Consider the following 14,307-nt stretch of genomic DNA (forward strand, 5'->3'; position numbering starts at 1 on the left):
GAATTTACAATGTAATATTTGGCCTAGCAGCTAGCAGTACCTGGGTTGCTATGAGACAAAAAAACAAATTCAAATTCGGCCAATCAGTTTAAATTATGTTCCAATATACTAAACTCCAATTAAATTTGAATTTGGATTTTTGACAATGTTAAAACCAATGAAACGATCCAATGTTTTGGGGAATAAGACCAGTGAAAATTGAACAGTTGGGAGGAGAACTGTTAAGCCATCAACACATGCAGACTGCCCACAGAATAGCTCACTTAAAGGTACCTTTATTTATCAATGACCAGTGAAATCCCTAAGAAGAAGAAAAGAAGACAGAGGAAGACACAAAGAGAAGATTCGACAGCTGGCTGGTTTTGAAATTTGAATTTTTGTTGGTAAATCAGAGGTTTTATTGGACCAGTATTGTAGAAGAGACAGTAAAAAGATAAGTTAGAGAAAGGAGTTGTTGATAGTTGTTAGTTAATATTCTCTGTTAGACTTTAAAAAAATAAAGTTGTTACGTTTTACTTTAAATGGTGACTTTTGGAAATACTTCTTTGCCTCTCAAATGTTAACAGATTATAGCATGGGTTAAATCATTTGTGTTGCAGGTTTAAATTAGCTGGGGTGGGGGGGGGGGGTTACCCCATGGACGTAGTACTCAAAACATTCATGAGAATGGCTCCAAGAATGAGGGACTTCAGTTAACTTGATAGTTAGGTATTGCTAAGAAAGAGGATCAAGAGGATGATGGAAGTCTTCAAAATGAAGTGGTTACTCAGAGTAGTTAGTGAGATTTTTTTTCCATTGGCAGAAGGATGGAGAACCAGAAGATATTGATATAGGGTGAATAGCAAAAAGATAAAATTATCATGAAATTGTTTTACAGTGAGTGATTAAGATCTGGAGTGCACTCACTGAGATTGTGGCAGAAGCAGATACAATCAGGAATTTCATAAGAAAATTAGTTTAGCACATGAAGGAAAAATGATATTTGCAGGGCTCAGGGAAAAGGTGGGTGAGAGGGCTTAGCTGACCTGCCCTTGTCGAGAGCTAGCATGGATATGAGAAGGTGAGTGGACTTTTTCTGTGTTATTCCATGTTTCTTTTCTTTGAATTAGATACTGTAAAAAGAAACATAAATGAATATTCCTAATAGTGACTATGTAAGTACCATATTGTCATAAAAATCCATCTAGTTCACTGACATCTTTTAGGGAAGGCAATCTGTTGATTTTACCTGATCTGGCCTATATGTTGATTGACTAATATCCTTTGAAATGGCTTAAAAAGCCCTTCATTTGTTAAGGTTAGCAAGGGTAATATATAGGGATAAGCAGTGAATGGTGGCTTGGCCACCGATCCCCAGATCCTATGATTAAAATAAACTCATCTATGTAAGTATCACACTGAAGCAAATAATTTACACTAGATTACAGATATTTGTAATGTGATTAAGCACCATGTTTACTCTGCCATTAGAACAGCAATTATTTAGCAATGAGATTCACATAAAAATCTTTATTTACATAACTGCTTCACAACATCTCAAAGTTCACTCTGTAGAAATGTAGCCACAGTTTTATTTGAGCAACAATAGATAATTTGTACACTGGATGTTCCCATAGAAAAGCAAATAAACACTGCTGAAAATCTTCTCAAACTGTACTTCGAGGAAGATAACAAATTGCCCAATCACTACATGTGGTTATATATCTATCTACATAGAAATATATTATAAAGTTATTAGAAACAAGTTGTGTGTTCACCTGTTTCTGCTATAGGCCAATGTTCTACAAAGAATATACAGGAAGTCTTTTCACTATGTTTGCGTGAACGGCAAAATATGGAAATCCCCTGTAATTCAGCTTGGCAGCAAAGCAAATTGATAATTTGAGTTACTGGTATATATTTTATTTTATAAACCATGGCTCACAGCATCTGTATCTAGCAAAGCAGCACTAAGTATATTGACACAATTCTTGGAAGTAAGTTGTCTGTCAATTTGAACACCAACATTGTACAACTGTTGCGGAATCTAAATCTTTGGTAGTGTTCATCATTTTATTACGAAAGCTGAACTATGTACCATATCACACCAGATCACATTTTATTAGGGATGGTGCCACCAGAAATGAACAATTGCCACTCGCAAACAGATTAAATTATACAGATTTTTCTATTCCAATAAACAAAAGGCTCAGCTGGCAGTGAAGAAGGTCCAGTGAGAACAGACACCAGCGAATCCTGCACCTTCTCTGCCCTCTGTGTTTCTCCGTAATAAAACATACTTACTACAGAACTGGCCACCATAGTATAAACCATTGTTTTCCACAATGGAAATCCAATGGCACAAGGTGCAGTAAAGAGATGAACAACTTTGCACCATAGAATCTTATGTTAAACTCAGATAATAATTGTGCAGCTGGAGGCAGCAATGTATAATGTAAATTCTACATCCAACATACCTTGAAGAACATGGCACGAGTTTTAGTGTGCCTATTTCACAATTTTGTGGCACACCAAAGTAGCACCATTTAGTTAGGTTGACCTGTCGACTGGTGTATTGATTCTGACAGCAGGAAGTTTGATTCCCATTTGGAATGGTTTGGGACCCATCTCCTTGCCTACCCATGGGGAAGTCATTTACTTCTGACTATGGGTCGGACTTGGCTTTGAGCTGAGAACTGCTCTGGAGGCCTGTGACCAGTAGTGTACCACAAGGTTCGGTGCTTGGTCCACTGCTTTTCGTTATTTATATAAATGATTTGGATATGAATATAAGAGATATGCCTAGTAAATTTGCAGATGACACCAAAATTGGTGTAGTGAACAGTGAAGAAGGTTATCTCAGAGTACAACAGGATCTTGATCAGATGGGCCAATAGACCAAGTAGTGGCAGATGGAGTTTAGTTTAGATAAATGTGAAGTGCTGTATTTTGAAAAGGCAAATCAGGGCAGGACTTATACAATTAGTGGTAGGGCCCTGAGGAGTGTTGCTGAACAAAGGCACCAAGAGGTGCAGGTTCATAGTTCCTTGAAAGTGGAGTCACAAGTAGACAGGGTGGCGAAGAAGGCATTTGGTATGCTTGCTTTCATTCATCAGAGCATTGAGTTTAGGAGTTGGGATGCCATATTGCAGCTGTACAGAACATTGGTAAGGCCACTTTTAGAATACTGCATATAATTCTGTTCTAGATTAGAGTGGTGCTGGAAAAGCACAGCAGGTCAGACAGCATCCAAGGAGCAGGAAAATCGATGTTTCGGGCAAACGCTCTTCATCATGAATGAAGGCAGGGAGCCTCCGGGGGTGGAGAGATAAGTGGGGGGGGGGGGGTGGCTGGGGTAGCCAAGAGTACAATAGGTGGATGGAGGTGATAGGTCAGAGAGGAGGGTGGAGTGGATAGGTGGGAAGGAAGATTGGCAAGTAGGACAGGTCATGAGGATGGTGCTGAGCTGGAAGGTTGGAACTAGGGTAAGGTGGGGGGGAGAGAGAATGAGAAAACTGGTGAAGTCCACCAGCAGCTCAGGATCCAGGACTAGACAGCAAGTTAACATTTCAAGTCAAGAAGGGGCACCTAGACTTGAAACATTGGCTTGCTCTCTTGCCATGGATGCTGCCTGACCCACTGTGATTTCCAGCATTTTTTGCTTTCAGTGCAAATTCCAGCATCTATAGTAGTTTGTTCCTGGATGACTATATTAAGAGGAAGAGTTTAGAGATTCTGGGGACAAATGCTGGCAAATGGGACTAGATCAATTTATTATATCTGGTCGGCATGGACAAGTAGGACTGATGGGTCTGTTTCCATGCAAAATAACTCTATGACTCTGTAAATTATTTAGATACTTGAATAATAAGGGATTGTGGAGCAGAGGCCCCAGTCAGATCAGCCACATTTAATTGACTGGCAGAGAGGTGTCAAGAGTCCAATCCCTGCTTCTATTTTGCATGTTTCCAACTTTTATACTTTTGAAGTTTAGTCACCAGTGAAGTAAAGGATGACAACATTGTAATGGTAGAAAATTTGCTCCCAAACTATGGGATGATGACAGGCATTCTGTTTTAACAAAGTTGTTTGAAGAATAAATATTTATCAGAATGTAACTTTCTAATCTGGGGAAAGATCGATGTTAATAAGATCACGTTTGGCCAGAGTGAACTGAGAGCAGATACTTTTAGGTAAATCTGTGTCAGATGGTTAGGCCACAACTAGTGTAGTGTGTGCAGTTCTGGAATCCACACTATAGGAAGGATGTGATAGCATTGGGGAGGATGCAGAGGAGATTGACCAGGATGGTAAGTTTTAATTATGAGGAAAGATTGCATAAACTGGGGTTGTTTTCCTTTGGAGCAGAGGAGGCTGAAGCGGGGCAAGATTGAGATGTATAAAGTTATGAGGGGCATAGACAGGGTGGATGAAAAGAAACTTTCTCCCTTAATAGAGGGATCAGTGCCTGCAGGCATAGATTTAAGGCATGGGGCAGGAGATCTAGGGGAGATGTGACAAAAAATGTCTTCATCCAGAGGGTGGTAGGAATCTGGAACTCACTGCCTATAAGGATGATAGAGGCAGAACTCCTCATACCATTTAAGAAGTAAGTATGTAAGTTAGCTCGCTGAGCCTGAAGGCTTGTTTTCAGATGTTTCGTCACCATACTAGGTAACATCATCAGTGAGAGTCTCTGGTGAAGTGCTGGTGGTATGTCCCGCCTCTCTATTTATAGATCTTGGTTTCTTAAAGTGGGTGATGTCATTCCCGGTTCCTTTTGTCAAGGGAAGGTAGATAGGGTCTAAATCAATGTGTTTATTGATGGAGTTCTGGTTAGAATGCCATGCCTCTAAGAATTCTTGTGCATGTCTTTGTTTCGCCTGTCCTAGGATGTGTGTGTTGTCCCAGTCAAAGTGGTGTCCTTCTTTGTCTGTACGTATAGAAAACTAGTGAGAGTGGGTCATGTCTTTTGGTGGCCAGTTAGTGTTCATGTATCCTGGTGGCAAGTTTCCTGCTAGTTTGTCTGATGTAGTATTTTTGCATGGGTATCTTGTAAATGACATTAGTTTTGCTGATGGTATCCATTGGACCCTTTAGGTGCACTAGTAGCTGAATCAAGGCATAATTCCAATGTGCTACATCACACTGCAGCACCCAAGAACTACAAAAAGCAGAAGAAAAATATCTATACAATGTTTTCATGAAAAACGGGTACCCAATAAACACAATCCGCCGAATCCTCAGAAACAAACCCAAACAAGCAGACACAATGCAACCAAAACCTATAGCCAGACTACCTTACATCAAAGACATATCAGAAATGACTTCCAGACTACTAAGACCCCTTGGCATCACGGTAGCTCACAAACCTAACAACTCACTTAAACAGCGACTGAAACTATTGGAGATGGAGAATGAAGGCTGTTTGACTCGTTGGACTAGTTGGTATTATGGGATGTTGTAATGAGAACACTATGAACCAGATCAGAATTGGCAACCTTAGAAATCACGTAAGAGGAGCTGCAGAATGAATTGATGGGAGTCTTTATGCTGAAATAGGACCTAGGAGGAAATACCAAAATTGTTTAGCTGCACCTGGAGATAAATGAATCACACTCTGCATACATTCTGAAAACCATGGCCCAGATGGGGAAAAAAAGAGCCTTTGTTTTCTTAAGGACTGCAGTGCACTGAGATTATTTTAGTTTCACTGCTTAACAATGCACTTTTGCATGGGTGGAGTTGTGTTGTTCACAGCGCAGTATCTGAGAAACTCAGTTAATTTAGTGCTTTTCACCAATTTTTCCCCTCAAAATATACCTTATTCATAATGTTTATAAAAGGACATTCCAAATCATTTCAAATTCAATATTACAGGAAGTGGAATATAATCCAATTTCTCTCCATACAGAATGTCCCGTTCTGACGTGCCCCAAAACAATTGCAGTACATTGATAATTGCAATCTTTCACCTCCCATATACCATCCATCAGGTTCAAAACAGTATCCGATCCCTTGGTGTACAATAGATGAAAGCCCTTAGATGAGTGTACTTTCCCAATTGTGCCTCTGCAGTGGTTGCTCCACAGTGTGTGTCTCTCAAAAAAATACAGAAATCTCTTGGAAATCTGAAATACGACAGAAAATGCAAGAAGTACAGAGTAGATCAGACAGCCTTATTGAAGTGAGAGATAGGAGTAATATTTCAGGTTCTGACACCCTTTCAGACTTGAAGCATCAATTATGTTTCTCCACAATAGATGACTAACCTGCTGAGTATCTCTAACATTTTCAGTTTTCATTCTAAATGCTAAAAGCATTGCTCATATCTTAGAGTCAAAGAGAAGTACAGCATGGAAACAGACCCTTCGGTCCAACTCATCCATGCTGACCAGAAATCCTAACCTAATCTAGTCCCATTTGCCAGCACTTGGCCCATATGTCTCTAAACCCTTCCTATCCACATACCAATCCAGATGCCTTTTAAATGCTGTAATTGCCACTTCCTCTGGCAGGTCATTCCATACACGCACCACTTTCTGTGTGAAAAAGTTGCCCCTTATGTCCCTTTTATATCTTTCCCCTCTCACCCTAAACCTATGTCCTCTAGTTCTGGATTGCCCCACCCCAGGGAAAGGACCTTGTCTATTTATCCTAGACATTGGAATGTGCCAGTCTATAGGACTCAATTGTGCACACTCTTTGCACTGGAAAACCAGCAGGCTTTGGACAGACCAAAGAGCATCTTTCATATGCTAATGAACTTTCTAGCTGCAATTGATGTTTATTTCAGTGTGTCCCTGAGTGTAGCCTGTCGAGTACAGAGTCCTGCACCATTAAGCTTCTCGGAATGGTCAAAAACCATTGTACCTCTCTCCAGAACTTCTTTGCACATGTACATTCCACAAGGAGATGAACAGTGGTCACTACAGCCACCATTGAGGGCAATATTTAGAGGAGGTAAATTTTATTTGCTTCCAGCATACCATCAGTCCATAATAATACAACAAAGAGGAAAGCAAGCCTTAAACTGTTTAAAAGCAATCATCATATTTTGAAGTGCTATCCTGTCTCTTCTTGTTTGATGATGCTGCTAACCTTAATTTTATTTAACTATGGAACTATTTTAACTATTTTATTTATTTATGGAAAGATCTGGGAGATTCATCGAAGTGTTCTTTCTTTCTGAAGGGTACAGGTGTGAGTCAGTGATTTGATGAAAATGTATTACCTTACAGTTCAGAGAATCAAGGCTGATGCCACTCCAAACATTCAACTTTCAGAGAGCACAGCCAACAGCTGTCTCTCAGTTGTCACTGTCAGTGTTTGCCACCTTCATACTTCAGTTATATGTGCCCCTGTAGCATAGGTATGGATGCCCAAGAGATCATGAGACAGTGGCCATTTGCTATCCATAAGGTCTTTGGGTAAATGGCCAACATCCATCTGAACAAGGCGAAGCCAGCTCAGACAATGTTGGACTGGCAGTAAATGTATGGTGATAGAATTATCATTGAGACACTGAGTGGTGAACCTTTCCTTCTAAATGGACACATCTGAGATGGTAAAGGTGGAAATTCACCTCTTCTCTGGCCAAAAAATGTTGTCTGAGATCTCACCACTGTAGAGGAGTGCTTTGAGGACACAGGCTTGGTGGATATACAGTTTACGGTCTCAGTCGGGTGGCTGTGTTCAACACTCTTACTCAGCCTGGACATACACATTGCAAAAGGTGCAATTCTTATGTCAATTTCAGGTGTCAACTGACACAATACTACTGTCTGTGAAACCTATATGTGTGAAGTTATCCACAATCTCAAGTCACATTGTTAATGCTGATAGATGAAGCTACGGCAACAGTTTGGGCTCTGATATTTAGTATCCTGAGGCAGATGCTCAAAACAATCTCTTTCCAGTTGTGAGAGCTTGTCTGTTTGTTGCTGCAAATGTTCCTCAGCAACGTGTGGCACCGTTAGTATAGAGGACCTGTTAAGCCCATTATTGTGTTTGCTGTAATTTTTTTCTCATTTTTGGTTTGGCACTGTGAACTGAAGTTGGGTTTTGGACTTTTAATCTTGAACAGCAGTTTGTTTTAAAAAAAAAAGTGAACAAACAATCTGATGCTGACATTTGGGAACTGTCCTGGGAAGTTAATTGCAAGTTAATTATATTTCTAAGAACACTGCAGACATTTTGGCAAAAGGATGTGTTATGCTCAAGAAAAATGAAAGGTGATCTCATTGTGTAATATGGAGACATGATGGTCAAGTGGTATCATCACTAGGCTATTAATCCAGATACTGGAGTAGAGGTGCTGGAAGAGCACACCAGTTCAGGCAGCATCCGAGAAGCAGTAAAGTCGACGTTTCGGGCAAAAGCCTTATTAATCCAGATACCAAGGCAATGTTCTGGGGACCCAGGTTCGAATCCTGCCATGGCAAATGGTGTAATTGAATTCAATAAGGCCTGGAATTAGGAATCTGATGATGACCATGAAACCATTGTCATGAAGATTGTCAGGAGAAACCGATCTGGTTCATTAATGATCTTTAAGGAAGGAAACTGCGTCCTTACCAGATCTGGCCTACACATGACTCCAGAACCACAGCATTGTGGTTGACCCTAACTGCCCTCTAGGCAATTAGGGATGGATAATAATGCTGGCCTGGCCAGTAATGCCCACTTCTTGCGAATAAAAAAAAAGTTTCTTAAGGAGCTTGACGGGGAAAATGCTCAGTGGATTTTTTATCTCATTGGAGAGACTAGACCAGACTGCATAGTTTCAGAATTAAGTCGTGGCAACTCAAGACTGATATGAGGAGGAATTTCTCCTTTTAGAGTTATGAGTTTTGGAACACCATGCTACAGAGAGCATTGGGGGCAGAGTCCTTGTGTATATTTAAAGCTAAGATACTTGATTGGTCAGAGTTTCACAGGTTGCAGGGAAAACACAGAAAAACAGACATGAGGAATGTTGGGTCAGCCATGATCCATTGAGTGGTGAAGCAGGGATTCAAGCAAGATACAATCCTGTGTGCTTGTAATTCAACGCATTATTTAAGGGTTCCATGAAAACCTGGTAGTCATCCTGAAACAGTTATCAAACTGGGAGATTACAACCTTTCTTTTCATTTTATCACTTAAACGTGTCTATCTGTCTGTCTACGTATGTCAGCAGGAGTTATAGAATCCCTACGGTGTGGGAACAGGCCCTTCAGCCCAACAAGTCCACACCGACTCTCCGAAGAGTATCCCACCCAAACCCATTCCCTATTACTCTAGATTTACCCCTGACTAATGCGCCTAATCTACACATCCCTGAACACTATGGGCAATTTAGCATAGCCACTTCACCTAATCCGCACATCTTTGGATTGTGGGAGAAAACTGGAGCACCCAAAGAAAACCCACACAGGCACAGGGAGAATGATGAAACTCCACACAGACAGGCGCCAAGGCTGGAATCAACGGGGTTTAAATCATAGACATTAATTACCTTTTTTAACTTTGCTCTACAATTTAATTACAAGTGGTAAGGCTGTGCGCACGGGTCCTAGTATCCCCAACTGACAGAAACAAAATCCCAACGTCCACCCTTTCTAAGCCATGCATTATCTTCTAAGTTTCTATTAGATCTCCCCATAACCTTCTAAACTCTAATGAATATTATTCTAGAATCCTCAGCCGTTCATCGTATGTTAGGCCTACCATTCCAGGGATCATCCGTGCAAATCTCCGCTGGACAATGCTCCAGTGCCACTATATCCTTCCTGAGGTGTGGAGCCCAAAATTGGACACCGTATTGTAAATGGGGCCTAATCAGAGCTTTATAAAGTCTCAGTAGCACATCACTGCTTTTATATCCCAACCTTCTTGAGATAAATGACAACATTATATTTGCTTTCTTCACCACGGATTCAACCTGCAAGTCCACCTTCAAAGAATCCTGGACTAGCACTCCCAGATCCCTTTGTACTTTGGCTTTAGGAATTTTCCCACCATTTAGAAAATAGTCTATGGCTGTATTCTTTTTTCCAAAGTGCAAAACCTTGCATTTGCTCACGTTGAATTTCATCAGCCATTTCTTGGACCACTCTCCTAAGCTGTCCAAACCTTTCTGCAGCCTCCCCACCTCCTCAAAACTACCTGCCTGTCCGACTAACTTTGTACCATTAGTGAACTTCACCAGAATGCCCTCAGTCCCTTCATCCAGATCATTAATCTATACAGTGAACAGCTGCAGCCCCAACACTGAACCCTGTGGGACGTCACTTGTCACTAGCTGCCATTCCGAAAAAGAATCTTTTATCCAACTCTCTGCCTTCGGTCAGACAGCAATCCTCAATCCATGCCAGACACTCACCTCAAACACCATGAGCCCTCACCTTACTCAGCAGTCTCCTGTGAGGCACCTTATCAAAGGCCTTTTCGAAACCTAGGTAGATAACATTTACTGGGTTTTGAGGCCGCCACGTTAAATGTCTTCAAGGCAAAGATTGATAAATTCTTAATCTCGCAAGGAATTAAGGGATAGGGAGAGAATGCGGGCAAGTGGCGTTGAAATGCCCATCAGCCACAATTGAATGGCGGAGTGGACTCAATGGGCCGAGTGGCCTTACTTCCACTCCTATGTCTTATGGTCTAATATTAATAATTATTAATTTCTGTTCAAGTTATAAACTTGGTGTCTGATATCTATTATTTTTAAAGTCTGCTTAGAAACAAGTGGGCAATCTTGAGGGTCATTGAATATTTTAATTTCACTCTGTTGCAAATCCAGTGTTAGCGAGTCTGAATTGGTCTGGTTTCCTATTCCTGCATCCAAACAGAGCTAAGAGAATGCAAGGGCTGCAGACGCTGGAGAATCAGAGTTGAAAAGCACAGTAGGTCAGGCAATATCTGAGTTGAACTTTCCCACATAAGCCCTTATCATCTCTGACTCCTCCCATCCTTTCCTGAACTTACCCATCTCTATCTCCAGCGATCGAATCAACACAGATGTCTATTTCAAAACCACCAATTCCCACAGCTACATTGAAAAAACTCCAAGCCTGCACCGCCCGATTCTACCTCTTACCCAAAATCAACAAACGTGACTGCCCTGGTCGACCTATTGTCTCCGCCTGCTTGTGCCCCACTTAAGTCATCTCCTCATATCTTGACTCTGTCCTGTCGCCTTTGGTCCAGGAACAGTCCACAGCCTCCATGACTTTTGATTCCCCAGCCACCAACACCTCTTCTTCACCATAGACGTCCAGTCCCTATACACGTCCATCCCCCCATGGCAAAGGCCTCCAAGCTCTCTGTTTCTTCCTCTCCTGTCAACCTAACGAATCCCCTTCCACTGATACACTCATTCAATTGGCAGAAGTTGTCCTCACTCTCAACAACGTTTCCTTCGAATCTCCCACTTCCAATAGACCAGAGGGGTAGCCAGGGGTATCCACATGGGCCCCAGCTATGCCCGCCTCCTCGTTGAGTATGTAGAACTGTCCATCTTCTGAAGTTACACTGGCACCATCCCCCACCTTTTCTTCCGCTACATCAATGATTGTACTCGCGCTGCTCGTGCTCCCAAAAAGAAGTTGAATGGTTCATTAACTGCACCAACAGCTTCCACTCTGACCTCAAGTTCACATGGACCATCTCTGACACCTCCCTCCCCTTCCGGGACCTCTCTGTCTCTATCTCCGGCAATTGACTCAACACGGACATCTATGTCAAACCCACCAACTCCCACAGCAACCATGACTACACCTCCTCCCACCCCCACCCTGTAAAAATGCAATCCTTTACTCCCAATTCCTCCACCTCCACCATATCTGCTCCCAAGAGGAGCAATTCCACTCCAGGACATCCCAGATGTCTTCCTATTTCAGGGACGCAATTTCCCCTCCTTTATGATCAACAATGCCCTCCAGTGCATCTCCTCCACTTTTCACACCTCTGCCTTTGAACCTCACCCCTCCAATTACAACAAAGATAGAACCCCTCTGTTGCTCACCTTCCACTTTGCTAATCTCTGGATACAGCACATTATCCTCTGCCATTTCCACCACCTACAGTCAGACCCCACCAAAGATATATTTCACTCGCCATCCCTTTCTGCATTCAGCAGAGACCATTCCCTGTGCGACTCGTTAGGACCACCCCCTCCACCTAACACTCCCTCCATGCCTGGCACCTTCCCTTGCAACTACATGATGCGTAAAACCTGCACCCACATGTTCCCCCCCTCACTCCCGTTCAAGGCCTCAGGATCTTTTCACATCTGGCAAAGATTTTGCTGCACATCCACCCATCCATCTATACCACCCTTTGCTCTTGAAGTAGTCTCCTCTACATTGGGGAGACAGGACGCCAACTTGCAGGGCGTTTCAGGGAACATCTCTAGGACACATGCACCAAGCAACCCCACCGCCCTTCAACTCCCCCTCCCCCAAGGACATGCAAGTCCTGGGGTGCCTCTACCGTTAAATCAAAGCCATTTGATCTCGTGTTCTGGAAGCATCAGATCCACGTCTCGTTCATATGCATAACGAGCCTTCTAGCCCCATTTAACCCTCCTGAACAAACATGTTTTTGGTTCAACCCAGCATTCGTGTTTCATAAGACATTTGTACTTCTCTCTGCCGCACTGGCTCGTTAAAATGCCAGGTTTTTTTTGTTTTAAACTTATTAATTTCAACATTTTAAGGCTGCTTTATTTTAATATTTAATACTGGTTCAGTCGACCTTCCCAAGTTGGTATTCTGCACATTTTGACCTCCAGCATCTGAAGGTTAGCCGTTTTGTTTTAGTCTGAGGTTTCGTGATGCAATGCAGGCAACGTTCCGCAAGCATGGTTATGTTATTGGTTGTAGAATTGACGAATTGCATTGAGAGCGTGGTTACAACGCCCCATTGAGCGAGAGAGACAAGCGGATCGTTTGCATGACTCAGACAATCCCAACAGCGTAACATTGTCACAGCTGGGGCATGACTTTCCTCCAGATCGTTCAGTACGACTTCTCCCCACCGGAATAAACAGCGAACGCGCGAAAGGCAGAAGGTAAACCTTTAAACAAAATACTTTGCAAGCCAATTGCAGAGGAAGACACGTCGTGAGGGGAAAAGGGTAGATGGGGGATTTTGCAGGTTTTGACTGTGCAGTAACAATATCCATTTTTATTTTGCTTTTGACTCGGACATATTTACTGATGCGATTTCAATGAAATTGCAGTTTGCAGTTCAGATTTGCAATGGTCGGAGTTGGTTGTTGCACTTGGCTGCAAAGCTCTCTCGCCCCCCTAACCCTGCACCCGCCGTCTCCCGGGGCGACCGCTGCCCGGGGACTACCATTGATTTAAAAAAAAGAGACCGGCCTGCTGCCCGCCAAAGGCCCATTGGCGGATCCGGCCGTCAGTCACAGCCTATCCTCGACTTCTCGGCCAAGACGGACGGACGGTAGCTCGAGAGTCCTCGTCGTTATTTCGCGACCCTTTGGGTTTCGTTCTCCTCCCTTCGTTTTATTCAAGGCCGGGAGCGATTTTTTCTTTTTAACGATGTGACCCGCTCTGTCGCGGTCTCGAGAGCTCGCCTCACCTTCGCCGCCAGCCCCGCCGCTGCACCATTGGCCGGCTCTCGGCGGGTTCGGTCGGTGATTGGACCACGCCGATGTCAGTCGACACTGCCCACCCACTCCCCCTCCCCCTCCTCCCAGGGGTCCCGCCTCCTCGTTCTCCCTCCGCGGTCCGCATCCTGAGGAGGAGGAGGTGCGGGAGCCCGGGACGCCAAACCGACACCGGTGGATGGTGCTGAGGGGAGAGTCGGGCGCTGGGGAAGGGTTTCATGGGGAGAGGGAGCGCGCGACCCCGGGGGTAGGAACGATAGGAGAGACCTGGGGGATGGCTGGAGAGAGAGAGAGATACCGAAATTTGTGGGTACATTTCCCGAGAGGAAATTGTCTGGTTTAACCTCCTTCTCCCCCACCCACACCACATTATTTCTCTCACCTTCCTTTCCCCCACCACCCAAAATCCCTTCGTTCTCCTTCCACCCCACCCACATATTCCTTCTTTCTCCTTCCACCACTTCCCCCCCCCCTCCAAAATTCCTTCTCATTCCACCACTCACACCCCTCCCCAAAATCCCTTCGCTGGCCTTCCACAATCCTACTCCCCAAAATCCCTTCGCTCGCCTTCCACAATCCCACCCCAGAATCCCTTCACTCACCTTCCACAATCCTACTCCCCAGAATCCCTTCACTCACCTTCCACAATCCCCCCCCCCCCCGAATCCCTTCACTCACCTTCCACAATCCCCCCCTCAGAATCCCTTCACTCA

The 14,307-nt window shown here is 43.5% G+C and overlaps 1 protein-coding gene across 2 annotated transcripts in view; it reads left to right on the plus strand.

Annotated features, from left to right (window-relative positions):
* Positions 1-12,886: 12,886 nt before the first annotated feature.
* Positions 12,887-14,307, plus strand: part of ppm1kb (protein phosphatase, Mg2+/Mn2+ dependent 1Kb) — a 41,664-nt gene continuing 40,243 nt past the window's right edge. Inside the window, exon 1 of one of the 2 annotated variants that reach the window (XM_072583889.1) lies at positions 12,887-13,033. The gene's annotated coding sequence lies outside the window, so the exon portion shown is untranslated. Of the gene's footprint in view, positions 13,034-13,690; positions 13,776-14,307 lie in introns of those variants that run through there. The other variant, XM_072583890.1, reaches the window with a different exon arrangement.

Source organism: Chiloscyllium punctatum, chromosome 14, assembly GCF_047496795.1.
Source record: "Chiloscyllium punctatum isolate Juve2018m chromosome 14, sChiPun1.3, whole genome shotgun sequence".
In the NCBI taxonomy this organism is placed as follows: Eukaryota; Metazoa; Chordata; class Chondrichthyes; order Orectolobiformes; family Hemiscylliidae; genus Chiloscyllium; species Chiloscyllium punctatum.